The sequence below is a fragment of the Phyllobates terribilis genome, unplaced genomic scaffold (genome assembly GCF_046119375.1).
Source record: "Phyllobates terribilis strain yellow unplaced genomic scaffold, ASM4611937v1 Scaffold_1__5_contigs__length_1240528914, whole genome shotgun sequence".
NCBI classification, from domain to species: domain Eukaryota; kingdom Metazoa; phylum Chordata; class Amphibia; order Anura; family Dendrobatidae; genus Phyllobates; species Phyllobates terribilis.
This window is the reverse complement of record NW_027362761.1, coordinates 252277264-252291172: the sequence shown is the minus strand read 5'-3', so window position 1 is coordinate 252291172 and position 13909 is coordinate 252277264.

The window sequence follows — 13909 nt, the reverse complement described above, 5'->3', positions numbered from 1 at the left end:
GGATTTATATACTGTGACCCAAGAGAATGTCAAAAAATAAATATACTGTATACTTACCCTCCGATGGCCCGTGCTGGCTTGCTTCACCGTCCCGGCTGCCAGCAGCGGTACACTGAAGGACCTGCCGACGTCAGCGTCGCATGACCCGTCACATGACTCTGACGTCAGCGCAGGTCCTTCTTCCATCGCGAACTGCTGCCAAGCAAGGAGGAGCGCAGCGCGGGCCGCCAGAAGGTAAGTATATATATATATATTTTTTTTACAGTTTTCAATGGTACCCAGGTCCGGAGGAGAGTCTCCTCTTCTCTAGGCCTGGGTACCATCCGCACATTAGAACGCATGGAATGCGCATCTACTTATGCAGTGATGCGTAATCCATGCGCTCTGATGCAAGTCAATGGCGGCGAAAACGCAGATAATTGGTAGTGCTGCGTTTTTTTCCGCAATGAAAATCCGCAGCGGAAATTTCAGCAGCATGTGCATAGCACATGCGGATTATCATTGGGGACCATGGCAGGCCTTTACCATACGTTTTTTAAGCGTTTCTGCAGCGTTTTTGCCGCTGTGGAAACGCTTAAAAAACGCCTCGTTGGCAAACAGCCTTAAACCACTTCCGGGTCACACAGAGCACAACGTGACAAGGAGAGTTTGAAGAGCGATGAAGTCACTTAGAAGACGAGGAGAGCGGCAATGGATCTCAGAGAAGATGGTGACACTGTAGTACATCAACTTGGAAAATACTTGGCACTCAAAAAATGTTTTTTAGAAGTGATGCTTTTATTTCTAATGCAATCCAACAAAAGTATGTGATGTTTCGACCCCAAACATGGGTCTTTTTCAAACTCTGTAGCATAAAAATAAAACAGTAGTAAGATTATCATTAGAGATGAGCGGTGTTCGACTCAAACTGTTCGCTAATCTCAAATTCGAGCTGTTTTGGGTGGTGTTCGAGCCGTTCGGCGAACACGAACGATTTGAAAAAAAATTGGCTGTTCGAGGTTATGTTCGATAACTGTTCGTGCACCAAAATCATAACTGGATTTTTTCTCAGTAATGCTGAAAATTAATGTTAATACGCAGTTTGAGTGTACAGCGGGGCGGAGGGAGGGGCAGGGGATGGATCTCTGCAGGAATAATGAAGATCTCCATTTTTTTTCTCTTTCCCCCATTTACAGTGGGGAGGTGCAGTCTGTCAGCCTATCAGCAGAGCACACACGGAGCGAACTGCTTTTTTTCACACAAGCAAGGGCATGTGTCATTGGCAGTGTATGTCACATGTCCTTGCCCTATAAGACCCAGCCATTTTCCCCGTCACCACCATTTTCTCACTGCTGCAGCTGCGTGTTAGACGGCACCGCTGTTGCTGTGTGCGCTATACTTTGTTAATTTCAAGCCACTTTTCGCACAAATCTACAGATAGCTTGGGAGTAGGGAAGAGTTGTGATTGCAGTCCTTTTAAGGACTAGGTTACATCATTTCATACGACTTTTATCAGGCAGGTCTGTGCTCTTAAATAGATAGGTTGGGAGTAAAGACTAATTGTAATTGCAGTCCTTTTCAGGGCTAGGTTACATTAGTTCCTATCGCTTTTTGCCAGGCAGGTCTGTGCCAGTGCTGTGCAAGTTTTTTTCACAGCATTTGGCTAAATCTAGCAAAGCACATCCTTTTTGGCCTTTTTGCAGAGTGTGTTAGTCAGTGGAGTAGCCTATCTGTGTTGCAAGCTACACCACCTGTGTATAGAATACAATTTTTTTTACTGCACCTAGTGAAGTAAAACCTTTTAGGCATAGCATCATTCTATTAGTCCATCTGTACTAACCTCCACCAGGTTGCAAATTCAATATAATTTTTTTCTGCATCGAGCTCTGAAAAAATATTTAGGCTTCTAGCAGTGTGTGGGACTTGTTCTATTAGTCCATCTATACTAACCTCTATCAGGTTGCAAATTCAATATAATTTTTTTCTGCATCTAGCTCTGAAAAAATATTTCAGCTTCTAGCAGTGTGTGGGACATGTTCTATTAGTCCATCTATACTAACCTCTATCAGGTTGCAAATTCAATATAATTTTTTTCTGTATCTAGCTCTGAAAAAATATTTCAGCTTGTAGCAGTGTGTGGGACTTGTTCTATTAGTCCATCTATACTGACCTCCATCAGGTTGCAAATTCAATATAATTTTTTTCTGCATCTAGCTCTGAAAAAATATTTTGGCTTCTAGCAGTGTGGGGGACTTGTTCTATTAGTTCATCTTTACTGACCTCCATCAGGTTGCAAATTCAATATAATTTTTTTCTGCATCTAGCTCTGAAAAAATATTTCAGCTTGTAGCAGTGTGTGGGACTTGTTCTATTAGTCCATCTATACTAACCTCCATCAGGTTGCAAATTCAATATAATTTTTTTCTGCATCTAGCTCTGAAAAAATATTACAGCTTGTAGCAGTGTGTGGGACTTGTTCTATTAGTCCATCTATACTGACCTCCATCAGGTTGCAAATTCAATACAATTTTTTTCTGCATCTAGCTCTGTGAAAATATTTCGGCTTGTAGCAGTGTGTGGGACTTGTTCTATTAGTCCATCTATACTGACCTCCATCAGGTTACAGATTCAATATAATTTTTTTCTGCATCTAGCTCTGAAAAAATATTTCAGCTTCTAGCAGTGTGTGGGACTTGTTCTATTAGTACATACAGTACAGACCAAAAGTTTGGACACACCTTCTCATTTAAAGATTTTTCTGTATTTTCATGACTATGAAAATTGTACATTCACACTGAAGGCATCAAAACTATGAATTAACACATGTGGAATTATATACTTAACAAAAAAGTGTGAAACAACTGAAAATATGTCTTATATTCTAGGTTCTTCAAAGTAGCCACCTTTTGCTTTGATGACTGCTTTGCACACTCTTGGCATTCTCTTGATGAGCTTCAAGAGGTAGTCACCAGAAATGGTTTTCACTTCACAGGTGTACCCTGTCAGGTTTAATAAGTGGGATTTCTTGCCTTATAAATGGGGTTGGGACCATCAGTTGTGTTGTGCAGTAGTCTGGTGGATACACAGCTGATAGTCCTACTGAATAGACTGTTAGAATTTGTATTATGGCAAGAAAAAAGCAGCTAAGTAAAGAAAAACGAGTGGCCATCATTACTTTAAGAAATGAAGGTCAGTCAGTCCGAAAAATTGGGAAAACTTTGAAAGTGTCCCCAAGTGCAGTTGCAAAAACCATCAAGCGCTACAAAGAAACTGGCTCACATGAGGACCACCCCAGGAAAGGAAGACCAAGAGTCACCTCTGCTTCTGAGGATAAGTTTATCCGAGTCACCAGCCTCAGAAATCGCAGGTTAACAGCAGCTCAGATTAGAGACCAGGTCAATGCTACACAGAGTTCTAGCAGCAGACACATCTCTTCAACAACTGTTAAGAGGAGACTTTGTGCAGTAGACCTTCATGGTAAAATAGCTGCTAGGAAACCACTGCTAAGGACAGGCAACAAGCAGAAGAGACTTGTTTGGGCTAAAGAACACAAGGAATGGACATTAGACCAGTGGAAATCTGTGCTTCGGTCTGATGAGTCAAATTTGAGATCTTTGGTTCCAACCACCGAGTCTTTGTGCAACGCAGAAAAGGTGAACGGATGGACTCTACATGCCTGGTTCCCACCGTGAAGCATGGAGGAGGAGGTGTGATGGTGCTTTGCTGGTGACACTGTTGGGGATTTATTCAAAATTGAAGGCATACTGAACCAGCATGGCTACCACAGCATCTTGCAGCGGCATGCTATTCCATCCGGTTTGCGTTTAGTTGGACCATCATTTATTTTTCAAAAGGACAATGACCCCCAACACACCTCCAGGCTGTGTAAGGGCTATTTGACCAGGAAGGAGAGTGATGGGGTGCTACGCCAGATGACCTGGCCTCCACAGTCACCAGACCTGAACCCAATCGAGATGGTTTGGGGTGAGCTGGACCGCAGAGTGAAGGCAAAAGGGCCAACAAGTGCTAAGCATCTCTGGGAACTCCTTCAAGATTGTTTGAGGACCATTTCCGGTGACTACCTCTTGAAGCTCATCAAGAGAATGCCAAGAGTGTGCAAAGCAGTCATCAAAGCAAAAGGTGGCTACTTTGAAGAACCTAGAATATAAGACATATTTTCAGTTGTTTCACACTTTTTTGTTAAGTATATAATTCCACATGTGTTAATTCATAGTTTTGATGCCTTCAGTGTGAATGTACAATTTTCATAGTCATGAAAATACAGAAAAATCTTTAAATGAGAAGATGTGTCCAAACTTTTGGTCTGTACTGTATATACTAACCTCCATCAGGTTGCAAATTCAATTTAATTTTTTTCTGCATCTAGCTCTGAAAAAATATTTCAGCTTGTAGCAGTGTGTGGGACTTGTTCTATTAGTCCTTCTATACTAACCTCCATCAGGTTGCAAATTCAATATATTTTTTTTCTGCATGTAGCTTTGAAAAAATATTTCAGCTTGTAGCAGTGTGTGGGACTTGTTCTATTAGTCCATCTATACTGACCTCCATCAGGTTGCAAATTCAATATAATTTTTTTCTACATCTAGCTCTGAAAAAATATTACAGCTTGTAGCAGTGTGTGGGACTTGTTCTGTTAGTCCATCTATACTGACCTCCATCAGGTTGCAAATTCAATATAATTTTTTTCTACATCTAGCTCTGAAAAAATATTTCGGCTTCTAGCAGTGTGTGGGACTTGTTCTATTAGTCCATCTATACTGACCTCCATCAGGTTGCAAATTCAATATAATTTTTATCTGCATCTAACCCAGCCAATACTTTTGGCCTAATACCACAGTTTGGCTACTCAGCTTTGCTCGGTTGCCATCCATTGTTTTTTTGTACAAACAACTCCAGAGTTGTGAATTAGTTAACCACCAAAATGAGTGGAAAAAGGCCTGCTGCTGGTGGAAAGGGGAATAGGCGTGTTGGGAAGGGGAAAAAAGGTTGTGTCCGTGGGGTAGGTGTTAAAGCAACAGTAACATCTGCAGAAGAAAGACCATCTTCCAGCCAAACTAAAATGTCTACTTCTTTTAGCGGACAATGTGATAAGATCCCTTTCTTACGGCCACGCCAATCGCTACAAATTCCAGATGAGGAACAAAAACAGCAGGTGCTTCAACGGATATCAAGTGCTCCTTTAAGTGGGCTCTCCTCCACCTCAACTTCAACATCACAAATACTCCAGTCCTCAGAGGTGTCACCCCAATCGCACTTGCTTCCTCACAGCTCCCAAGTCTCCAGCTGCCCTTCTGAGTATGGGGTAGAACAGATGGTTGAGTCTGCAGAGCTGTTTACTCATACTATAGCCTGGGAATCAGAGGTCGGCTCCAGAGCTTCTGTGAATCCAGACGAGGAAATGATCTGCACTGATGCCCAGAATCTTTATGAGTCGGATCCAGGACCAGACGCAGAAGGTTCTGACCATAATGTAGACCCTCGTTCCCAAACTGTAACTCCTGTTAGTGGAGACAATGAGGAAGACGATGATGAGACTCAAATACCTGATTGGAGCGACAACTTTAGTTTTTTGTCAGGGCAGGAACAGGTTGGCTCTGAGGACGACGGGTGTGATAACACACAGGGTGATGATGATGAGGTTGGAGATCCCACTTACTGTCAACCCACATTCAGCCAAGAGATGAGGTCAGCAGAGGAGGTGGAGGAGGATGCTAGTGTCGAAGAGGTCAGGTTGCGCCTTCCTGGACAGAGACGTAGTACTGGAAGCACGTCAACAACTGCATCCTCAAACACAACTCTGCCTCTGACCACAAGTCGTGGTGGCTCTTCAGGTCGCATGGGTGCTAAACCTTGCATAGCCTGGGCATTTTTTCAGATCGATAAAGATGACCCAACTCGTGTTATCTGTAACACTTGTCAGCAAAAGCTAAGTAGAGGCCAAAAAATACATAGTTTGAGTACTTCATGCATGAACCGGCACATGGACATGAAGCATAAGTTGCAGTGGGAAGCTCACTGTGCTACAATGCGGCCTAGCCGGCCGGGCCAACCACCGTCTGCCACATCTTGTGCATCCGCGGCCTCTTCATCCTCTGTGACTGGGGGGACAGCAGTCACACCTGTTTTGGGACGCAGACCTGCCACCTCTTTACCCGCAACAGCCAGCGTGATTGGCAGGTCATCATTTTCTTTGGAGGTGGTAACACCAGCTGGTGTGAGCGCTGTCCGACATCGATAGCACCACCTTTGGATCAAGGCAACCTAACATGTCCGCCTGCATCTTCCTCACAGACCGGTAGTTTGCCGGGGACACCCTTCTCAACCCCGTCTAAGCACAACAGCCAGCCCTCGGTCCCTCAGATGTGGACAACTAAAAGACCATTTCCTCCTAGCCATGAGAAAGCTAAGAGGTTGAATTTCACCATCTGCAAGCTCTTGGCTACAGAAATGCTGCCTTTCCGCCTGGTGGACACAGAGGATTTTTGAGACCTTATGTCCGTCGCAGTGCCCCAGTACCAGATGCCCAGTCGGCACTACTTCTCAAAGAAAGGTGTGCCTGCGCTCCACCAGCATGTCACACACAACATCACCGCTTCTTTGAGAAACTCTGTGTGTGACAGGGTGCATTTCACCACAGACACTTTGACGAGTAGGCATGGACAGGAGCGTTACATGTCGCTGACTGGGCACTGGGTAACTATGGTGACAGCAGGACAAGGGGCTGCTGTCCAAGTCTTGCCGTCCCCACGAGTTGTGCGTCAATCCTCTTTATCTCGAAGTTCCTGCACTGCTTCAGCCTCCTCAACCTCCTCTCGGTCCTCCACCTGCACCCAAAGCCTGTCTGGTCATGCCACAAGCTTTCTAACTGCGCAGAAGGGATCCTGCACACCTCCTTACTATGCTGGCAGCAGGGCTCAACATCATCAGGCGGTTTTTACTTTGAAATGTCTGGGAAATGTGAGTCACACAGCTGAGGAGTTGTGGCCAGCTCTGGAGAACCAGTTTCATGAATAGTTGTCTCCACTGGACCTGAAACCAGGGAAGGCCGTGTGCGACAATGCTGCAAACCTGGGTGCGGCCCTTCGCCGGGGCAATGTCACACACGTGCCTTGTATGGCTCACGTGTTGAACCTGGTTGTCCAGCAATTTTTAGCCCACTATCCCGGACTAGATGGACTTCTGCAGAGGGCACGGTCGCTGTGTGCTCACTTCCGCCGTTCGCATCCCGCAGCTCAGCGACTTACATCTCTACAGAAATCGTTGGGCCTGCCACTTCACCGGCTAAAATGCGATGTGCCTACCCGGTGGAATTCAACTCTGCACATGTTGCAGCGACTGTGGCAGCACCGACAAGCCCTGGTGCAATACGTTCTGACGTATAGCCTGGGCCAACGAGATCCAGAGGTGGGGCAAATCACACTGGAGGAGTGGTCTCAGATCAGGGACCTATGCACCCTTCTGCACAGTTTTGAAATGGCGACGAAGATGTTTAGTGCTGACTATGCCATTATCAGCATGACTATTCCGGTGATTTACATGCTGGAGCACATGTTAAACAGAATTCGGAGTCAGGTGGTGGCACAAGAGGAGGTGGAGGAAGTAGAGGAGGAGGAGTTGTATGCGGAAGGGCTAATATCTGCAAGGTCCAGACGGTCGGCAGCACCAAGGCGGCAGGCATGTGAGGGTGGGGGAGATGGTTTACCAGGGCGCATGGTAGCAGCCAAACTAGTGAGGAAGGTGCAGGAGCCCAGGAAGAAGTGGAGGACGAACTGATGGAAGACTCATTAGATGAGGGAAACCTTGATCACATTTCTGTTGTGCGAGGTTGGGGGGAGAGGACAGAGGAAGAAAGCATGATTGTTACCTCGCCACCAACACAACAGGGACTTGGTGCTCCTGGATGCGCAAGACACATGAGTGCCTTCTTGCTGCACTACCTGCAACATGACCCTCGAATTGTGAGAATTAGAAATAATCCTGACTACTGGGTTGCCACACTGTTAGATCGCCGGTACAAAAGTAAATTTGCAGAAATTATTTCTGCCATAGAAAGGGATGCACGCATGCAGGAGTATCAGCAGAGGCTGTTGCAGAATCTTACATGTGCTTTTCCACAAAACACCAGTGGTGCACGTAGTGAATCTCACAGTTCCAACTTGCCAACCGTGGGACCGTCGAGTGTTCATCACTCAAACCGTAACAGAAACACAGTATCTGCTGGTAACATCAATTTTGCGAAATCATTTCACCACTTTTTTAGCCCATCCTTTGCAAGGCCACAGGAGACAAGAAGTCTGACACATAGTCAACGCCTAGAGACGATGGTACAGGAGTATCTCCAAGTAAACATTGAAGCCATGACTGTATCACTAGACCCTTGCTCTTTTTGGGCTTCCAATCTGGATAAATGGCCCGAGCTCGCCACTTACGCCTTGGAGATCTTGTCATGCCCCGCAGCCAGCGTTCTGTCTGAACGTGTGTTCAGCGCCGCTGGTGGTGTGCTGACATATAAGCGCACGCGGCTCTCCACTGATAATGTAGACAGACTCACGTTCATAAAGATGAACAAATCATGGATCCGAAACGACTTTTCTACCCCTGTGTCATCCTGGGGAGAGTAAAAGCTTGATGATTTGTTAAAATCACCTCACCAACCGTTTTAAGCTTTAAGATTACTAATCATGTTTATCTGTATCTTGGCTGGAAAATAATTTGGGCTTTGTAGCAGTGTGCAGTACTGATTCTATTAGGCCATCTATACTAAGCTCCACCAGCTTTCAAATTAATAAGAATTTTTAGCTGCATCTAGCCCAGAAAATAATTTTGGGTCTCCTAGATGCGCAAGACACATGAGTGCCTTCTTGCTGCACTACCTGCAACATGACCCTCAGATTGTCAGAATTCAAAGTAATCCTGACTACTGGGTTGCCACACTCTTAGATCCCCCACACTCTTCGATCAACCTTTTCATTTTAATAAAGAACAAAAAAATGGTCATTTTTGAAATTATAAGCATTAGCAGGTTATTAGAAACTGAAATCAAACAGTTTTCAACTCAAAACTTTATTCTAGGTGATGTTACATTTGCACATAGGACCCCTTGTTCGAAAGGAGCTTCTGAACTTTCTCGTCCATTGAATTTGTCAGGTTTTGGATGGTTTCTGCTTCAATTGTTTTGCATGAGGACAGAATACCCTCCCAGAGCTGTTGCTTAGATGTGAACTGCCTCCCGCCATCATAGACACTCCTTTTGATGATGCTCCAGAGGTTCTGAATGGGGTTGAGGTCAGGGGAGCATGGGGGTCACACCATAAGTTTGTCCCCTTTTATGCCCATATCAGCCAGAGATGCAGATGTGTTATGTGCAGCATAAGACGGTGCATTATCATGCATGAAAATGATCTTGCTGTGGAATACCCGGTTCTTCTTCTTGAACCATGGCAGGAAGTGCTGTTTGAGAAACTCCACATACATTATGGAGTTCATCTTTACCCCTTCAGGGATCCTAAAGGGGCCGACAATCTCTCTCCCCATGATTCCAGCCCAAAACATTACAACCTCCTCCTTGTTGGCGCTGTAGCCGTGTTTGCGTGGGGTGTCCATCAACCAGCCATCCTCAACTCCATCCATCTGGACCATCGAGCGTTGCACGGCACTCATTGGTGAACAAAACAGTTTTGAAGTCAGTCTTCATGTATTGTTTGGCCCACTGGAGCCGTTTCTGCTTGTATGCAGTGGATAGAGAAGGTCGACAGGATGGCTTACGCACAGCTGCAAACCTCTGAAGGACTCTGCATCTTGTTGTTCGGGGGACGTTGGAGGCACCAGCAGCTTCAAAAACTTGTCTGCTGCTATGACAAGGCTTTTTTGCCGCTGCTCTTTAACCTGACGTAATTGCCTGTAGGAAAGAGTCCTCAATTTTACCTTCTCAGCACGCACACGTGTGTACTGTGAATCAGATACATACTTCTTGATTGTGCGATGATCAGGATGAAGTGTCTTGGCAATGTTGATTGTAGTCATGCCTTGACCTAAACACTCCACAATTTGTTGCTTCTCAGCAGCCGACACATCCTTTTTCTTTCCCATTTTGGCAGAAAATGTAGGCTGCTTAATAATGTGGGACAGCGTTCTTAAGTAGTCTTGCCTTTCATTGGACACACCTGCCAAACTAATTAGCACAGGTGTCTGCAATTGCTTACAGTGATATAAAGAGCCCTGACACACATCACCATCAATGAGTTTAACTGACAAACAAACAATTTCTTCCCTTATCACTCCTAAACACTTTTTTCATAATAATTTGGAACACAGTGTACATGTGCTTTTCCACAAAACACCAGTAGTGAATCTTACAGTTCTAACTTGCCAACTGTGGTCTGTATGGAGTTGTTCAATAAAGGGCCCAAAATTAAGATAACATAGACGGGAGAGGTCTCTATGAATAGGAATTTTAAGTATTTGATACCCTGTGAGGGCCAGGCAAAGGGAAAGTTGGACTGGATGGAATCCTGTATGGATTTGGGGAGGGAGACATCGAGGGCCTCAGACTTCGCTGCATTGATTTTAAAATTTGACCATGTAACAAAGTGATCTATTTCAGCCATAACAGCAGGGATGGATATATGTGATTGAGTGATATATACTAGGACATCATCAGCAAATGCAGAGCACTTGTACTCGGTGCCTCCCACCTCAATCCACCTAATATTGGGGTTATGGCGAATTGATGAGAGCAGGTGCTCCGTCACTAGGATGTATAAGAGAGGGGACAGAGGACATCCCTGCCTTGTCCCATTGGCGATTATGAAAGGTGATGAAAATGTTCTGACGCGCCCCCTGGGCCTTGGGACACCCGGAACCGGACCCTTTTTGGTGGATGCTGGTGGTTGTAGTCTCCGTGGCAGCGACCCGGTTCCGTGGCTCAGGGCGGTCAAACCAGTGGCGGAACTATTTATGTGGTTTTGATGTTTAAATGTCCGACTACGCCACCCGTGGATTGCGGTCAGAGTGAACCGTCGCTGCAGGGCAGACCGCTGAGGCTGGTGTTCTGGGTGCAGCAGAGCATAGTATAACTCCCCACGGGAGGAGTATAGCCTCAGGGCAGTGTATGCGGAGGATGGGGGTGATGGTGCAGGGCAGCAGCAGTAACGACACGGAGTCAGTGATGCAGTCCAGGGCCTTTACTCACAGTTCTTATTATCCAGACCACTTCTGCAGGTAACGGCTGCCCACGTCGTACTGTGCTCACCAGGTGAGGGGCTCAGACAACTCCCAGATAACTTTGGAGCGCTTCACAGGACCCCCTTTGTGTGTCCTTTGTCTGGCCTTTCTTACCAACGCTTCTGTCCGGCTGCCTCGGGCCTCCTCTTGGTAAACTTGGCGCCAGTTTCCCTGACCCTATGTGGTGCCTTCCTAGCGGGTGTAACGAGGGGCTGCGCCACATAAAATGTCACAGCCTCCGGTTTCTAGCTGAGGGTAGTTTCCCGCCTCCACTAGTTTCGGGGACCGGTCTCCCCCTTTGGCCTGACCCCTCCACGCAGGTGGATTCGGGCATGCGGTGGCGACTCGCCCGTCCGCACCCCTGGGATCCCTTCTTTCCTCGTTCCTGGAGCCTTCTCCGCTCCTCTTCCTTCCTTCTCCCTCTTCCAGGCCTGGGCCTCTGTTACTAGGCCCGCCTCCGGAGCAGAGCTCATGCAGAGCCCCTGTTCCCTGTCACTTCTGCTCAGACTTCTCTGCACTGAACTAAGATGGTGCCCACCTTTTATACTCCCTTCTCAATGCACCCAGGAACTGCTTCCTCCCTGCTCCTGCACTACAGGGTTCCCCTTCCTCGGTGTTCCCTCCCCCCACTCCCGCCAGGGACAGGGACTGTCGTGCCCATCTCAGGGGCATATTGGTCGCCCTGCCCCACGGCAATGTGGTGTAATGCATGCAGGTGTCGGGGTCCTGATCCACACTCCATCCTTACCTGAGAGTGAGATATCACACCTCTGGGTGAGGTGCAATACCTCTGTAGCAACCGAGCCCTCGGGGTGCTACAGTTCCATTTATCTTCAGCCTAGGTGACGTATTGCGATACAGGGCCATGATTTTGGCTATAAAAGGGTCCCCTAGACCCCTACCCCAAGCTTTTTAAGAGAATAATATATGGCGTGCCAGGAGACTCTATGGAATGCTTTCTCAGCATCCAGCAAGAGTATCTAATTACAAATTTTTAACTGCATCTAGCCCAGGAAATACTTTGTGCCTAGTAGCAGTGTCTGCTAGTCAGCGGATTATCCCAGCTGTTAAGCAAGCTACACCACCTGTAGTTTGGACACTTAATTTTTTCAAAGGAAATGCTTCGGGACCCCGGGATACTCAGTGAAGAGCATCAGGAGGCACCCCAAGGCATAGGGGCTGGGACTGGCGGTAGGATGCCTTGCGGTGGACCGCCGAGCTCGATCCTTATAAAAGCTTTTTAACTGCAGCAGCTTTAGTGGACGCTACTGGAGCTGGAATTACGCGGCTGCTGGCATGAGACTTGCCCTCCAATAGATCCTTGTAAAAGGATTTAAAGTGTATTCATTCAAATTAGAGAGACAATTTAAATTAAAAAGCTTAGACCTGCCTCCACCACAGGGGGGCTCGCTCGACCTACCAGCAGACAGGCACCAGTATTAGGAGAGGGGGGCTGGCCGTCAGGGTCCACCGCAGCTCTTGCACAAAGCCGGCGACACGGAGGTCGCACGGGCAGGAACGGACTGGCCGTGTCGGCTTCGCACTTTTTTGGTTTTAGAAGGACATGACATGCCTATATCTGTGTCTCCCCCTCCTTTTACTCCTCCACCTCTTTTCTTTTCGCTTGACTATATGTACTTGTCACTTTTCCATGTGTTAGTAGTCTTCTGAGCAGTTTGTCAGCTTTTGGACACCTTTGAAGGTGTTTTCTATGTGTTTCTATGTGTTTTTGTTTGCCTGCCATTGGTTTTAACGGTGTTCGAAGGTGTTCGACGAACAGTTCGACGAACAGTTCGGCGAACATACGGGTGTTCGACGAACCGAACCGAACTCGAACACTACGGGGGTGGCTCAACACTAATTATCATATATAACACAAAAATATGTCAACATATATCCCCATCATGACATAATAAACAAAGAAGGGGTCTTTTCAGACCACATATGTGATTTCTCTATTTTTAATATCAGTGAAACACTTTAATATCACATGTAATATTATATCCAGAATAAATATCATTCTCACAAAAGGATGCAATATTTACAATAAATATAGAAAAACTCATTATTTATATCCAATCTCCAAGAGAGCAAAGCAGTAAGGCAGATTCATAGATTTTAATCAAACAGGCAATAGGAGCCTCCCTTAGTAAATTGAAACAGTTTAAGATGATATAAAGTGAAAGGTAAAGTAAGGGATCATTACAGGGATCAAGACACATAGACTGTGAACTCTGCACCTGCAAAGTCTCCAGATGACCAGAAGCTTCCAGTGAAAAAAGTGCTGGAAAAATAATCACACAAGAATGGGACCTTGCCATGTCTCCAATGTCTACAATGTAATCACATATTAAAGGGCAATAAAGTATACCATCCACATACAGGGGAGGGAATCCCCATTAAGGGGTTCTTCACATGTGAGGCATCATACGGTGTATATGGAATAAAGTGTCCATGCGGCCTAATGTACATTGGGGAGATGACACAGCATGTGCGTGACCGAATATTCCAACATAAGTTGAACAAATGATGTAAAAAACAGCCCTACCACTACCATATCACTTTATAGAGGCAACACATACAGTATCTCAATTGAGGTTCTAAGTATTGGAACATATTTCAACATCCAGATGAGGGGGTGATTGGTTGAGTTTGTTAAAACAACGTGAAGCATTCTGGATTCACC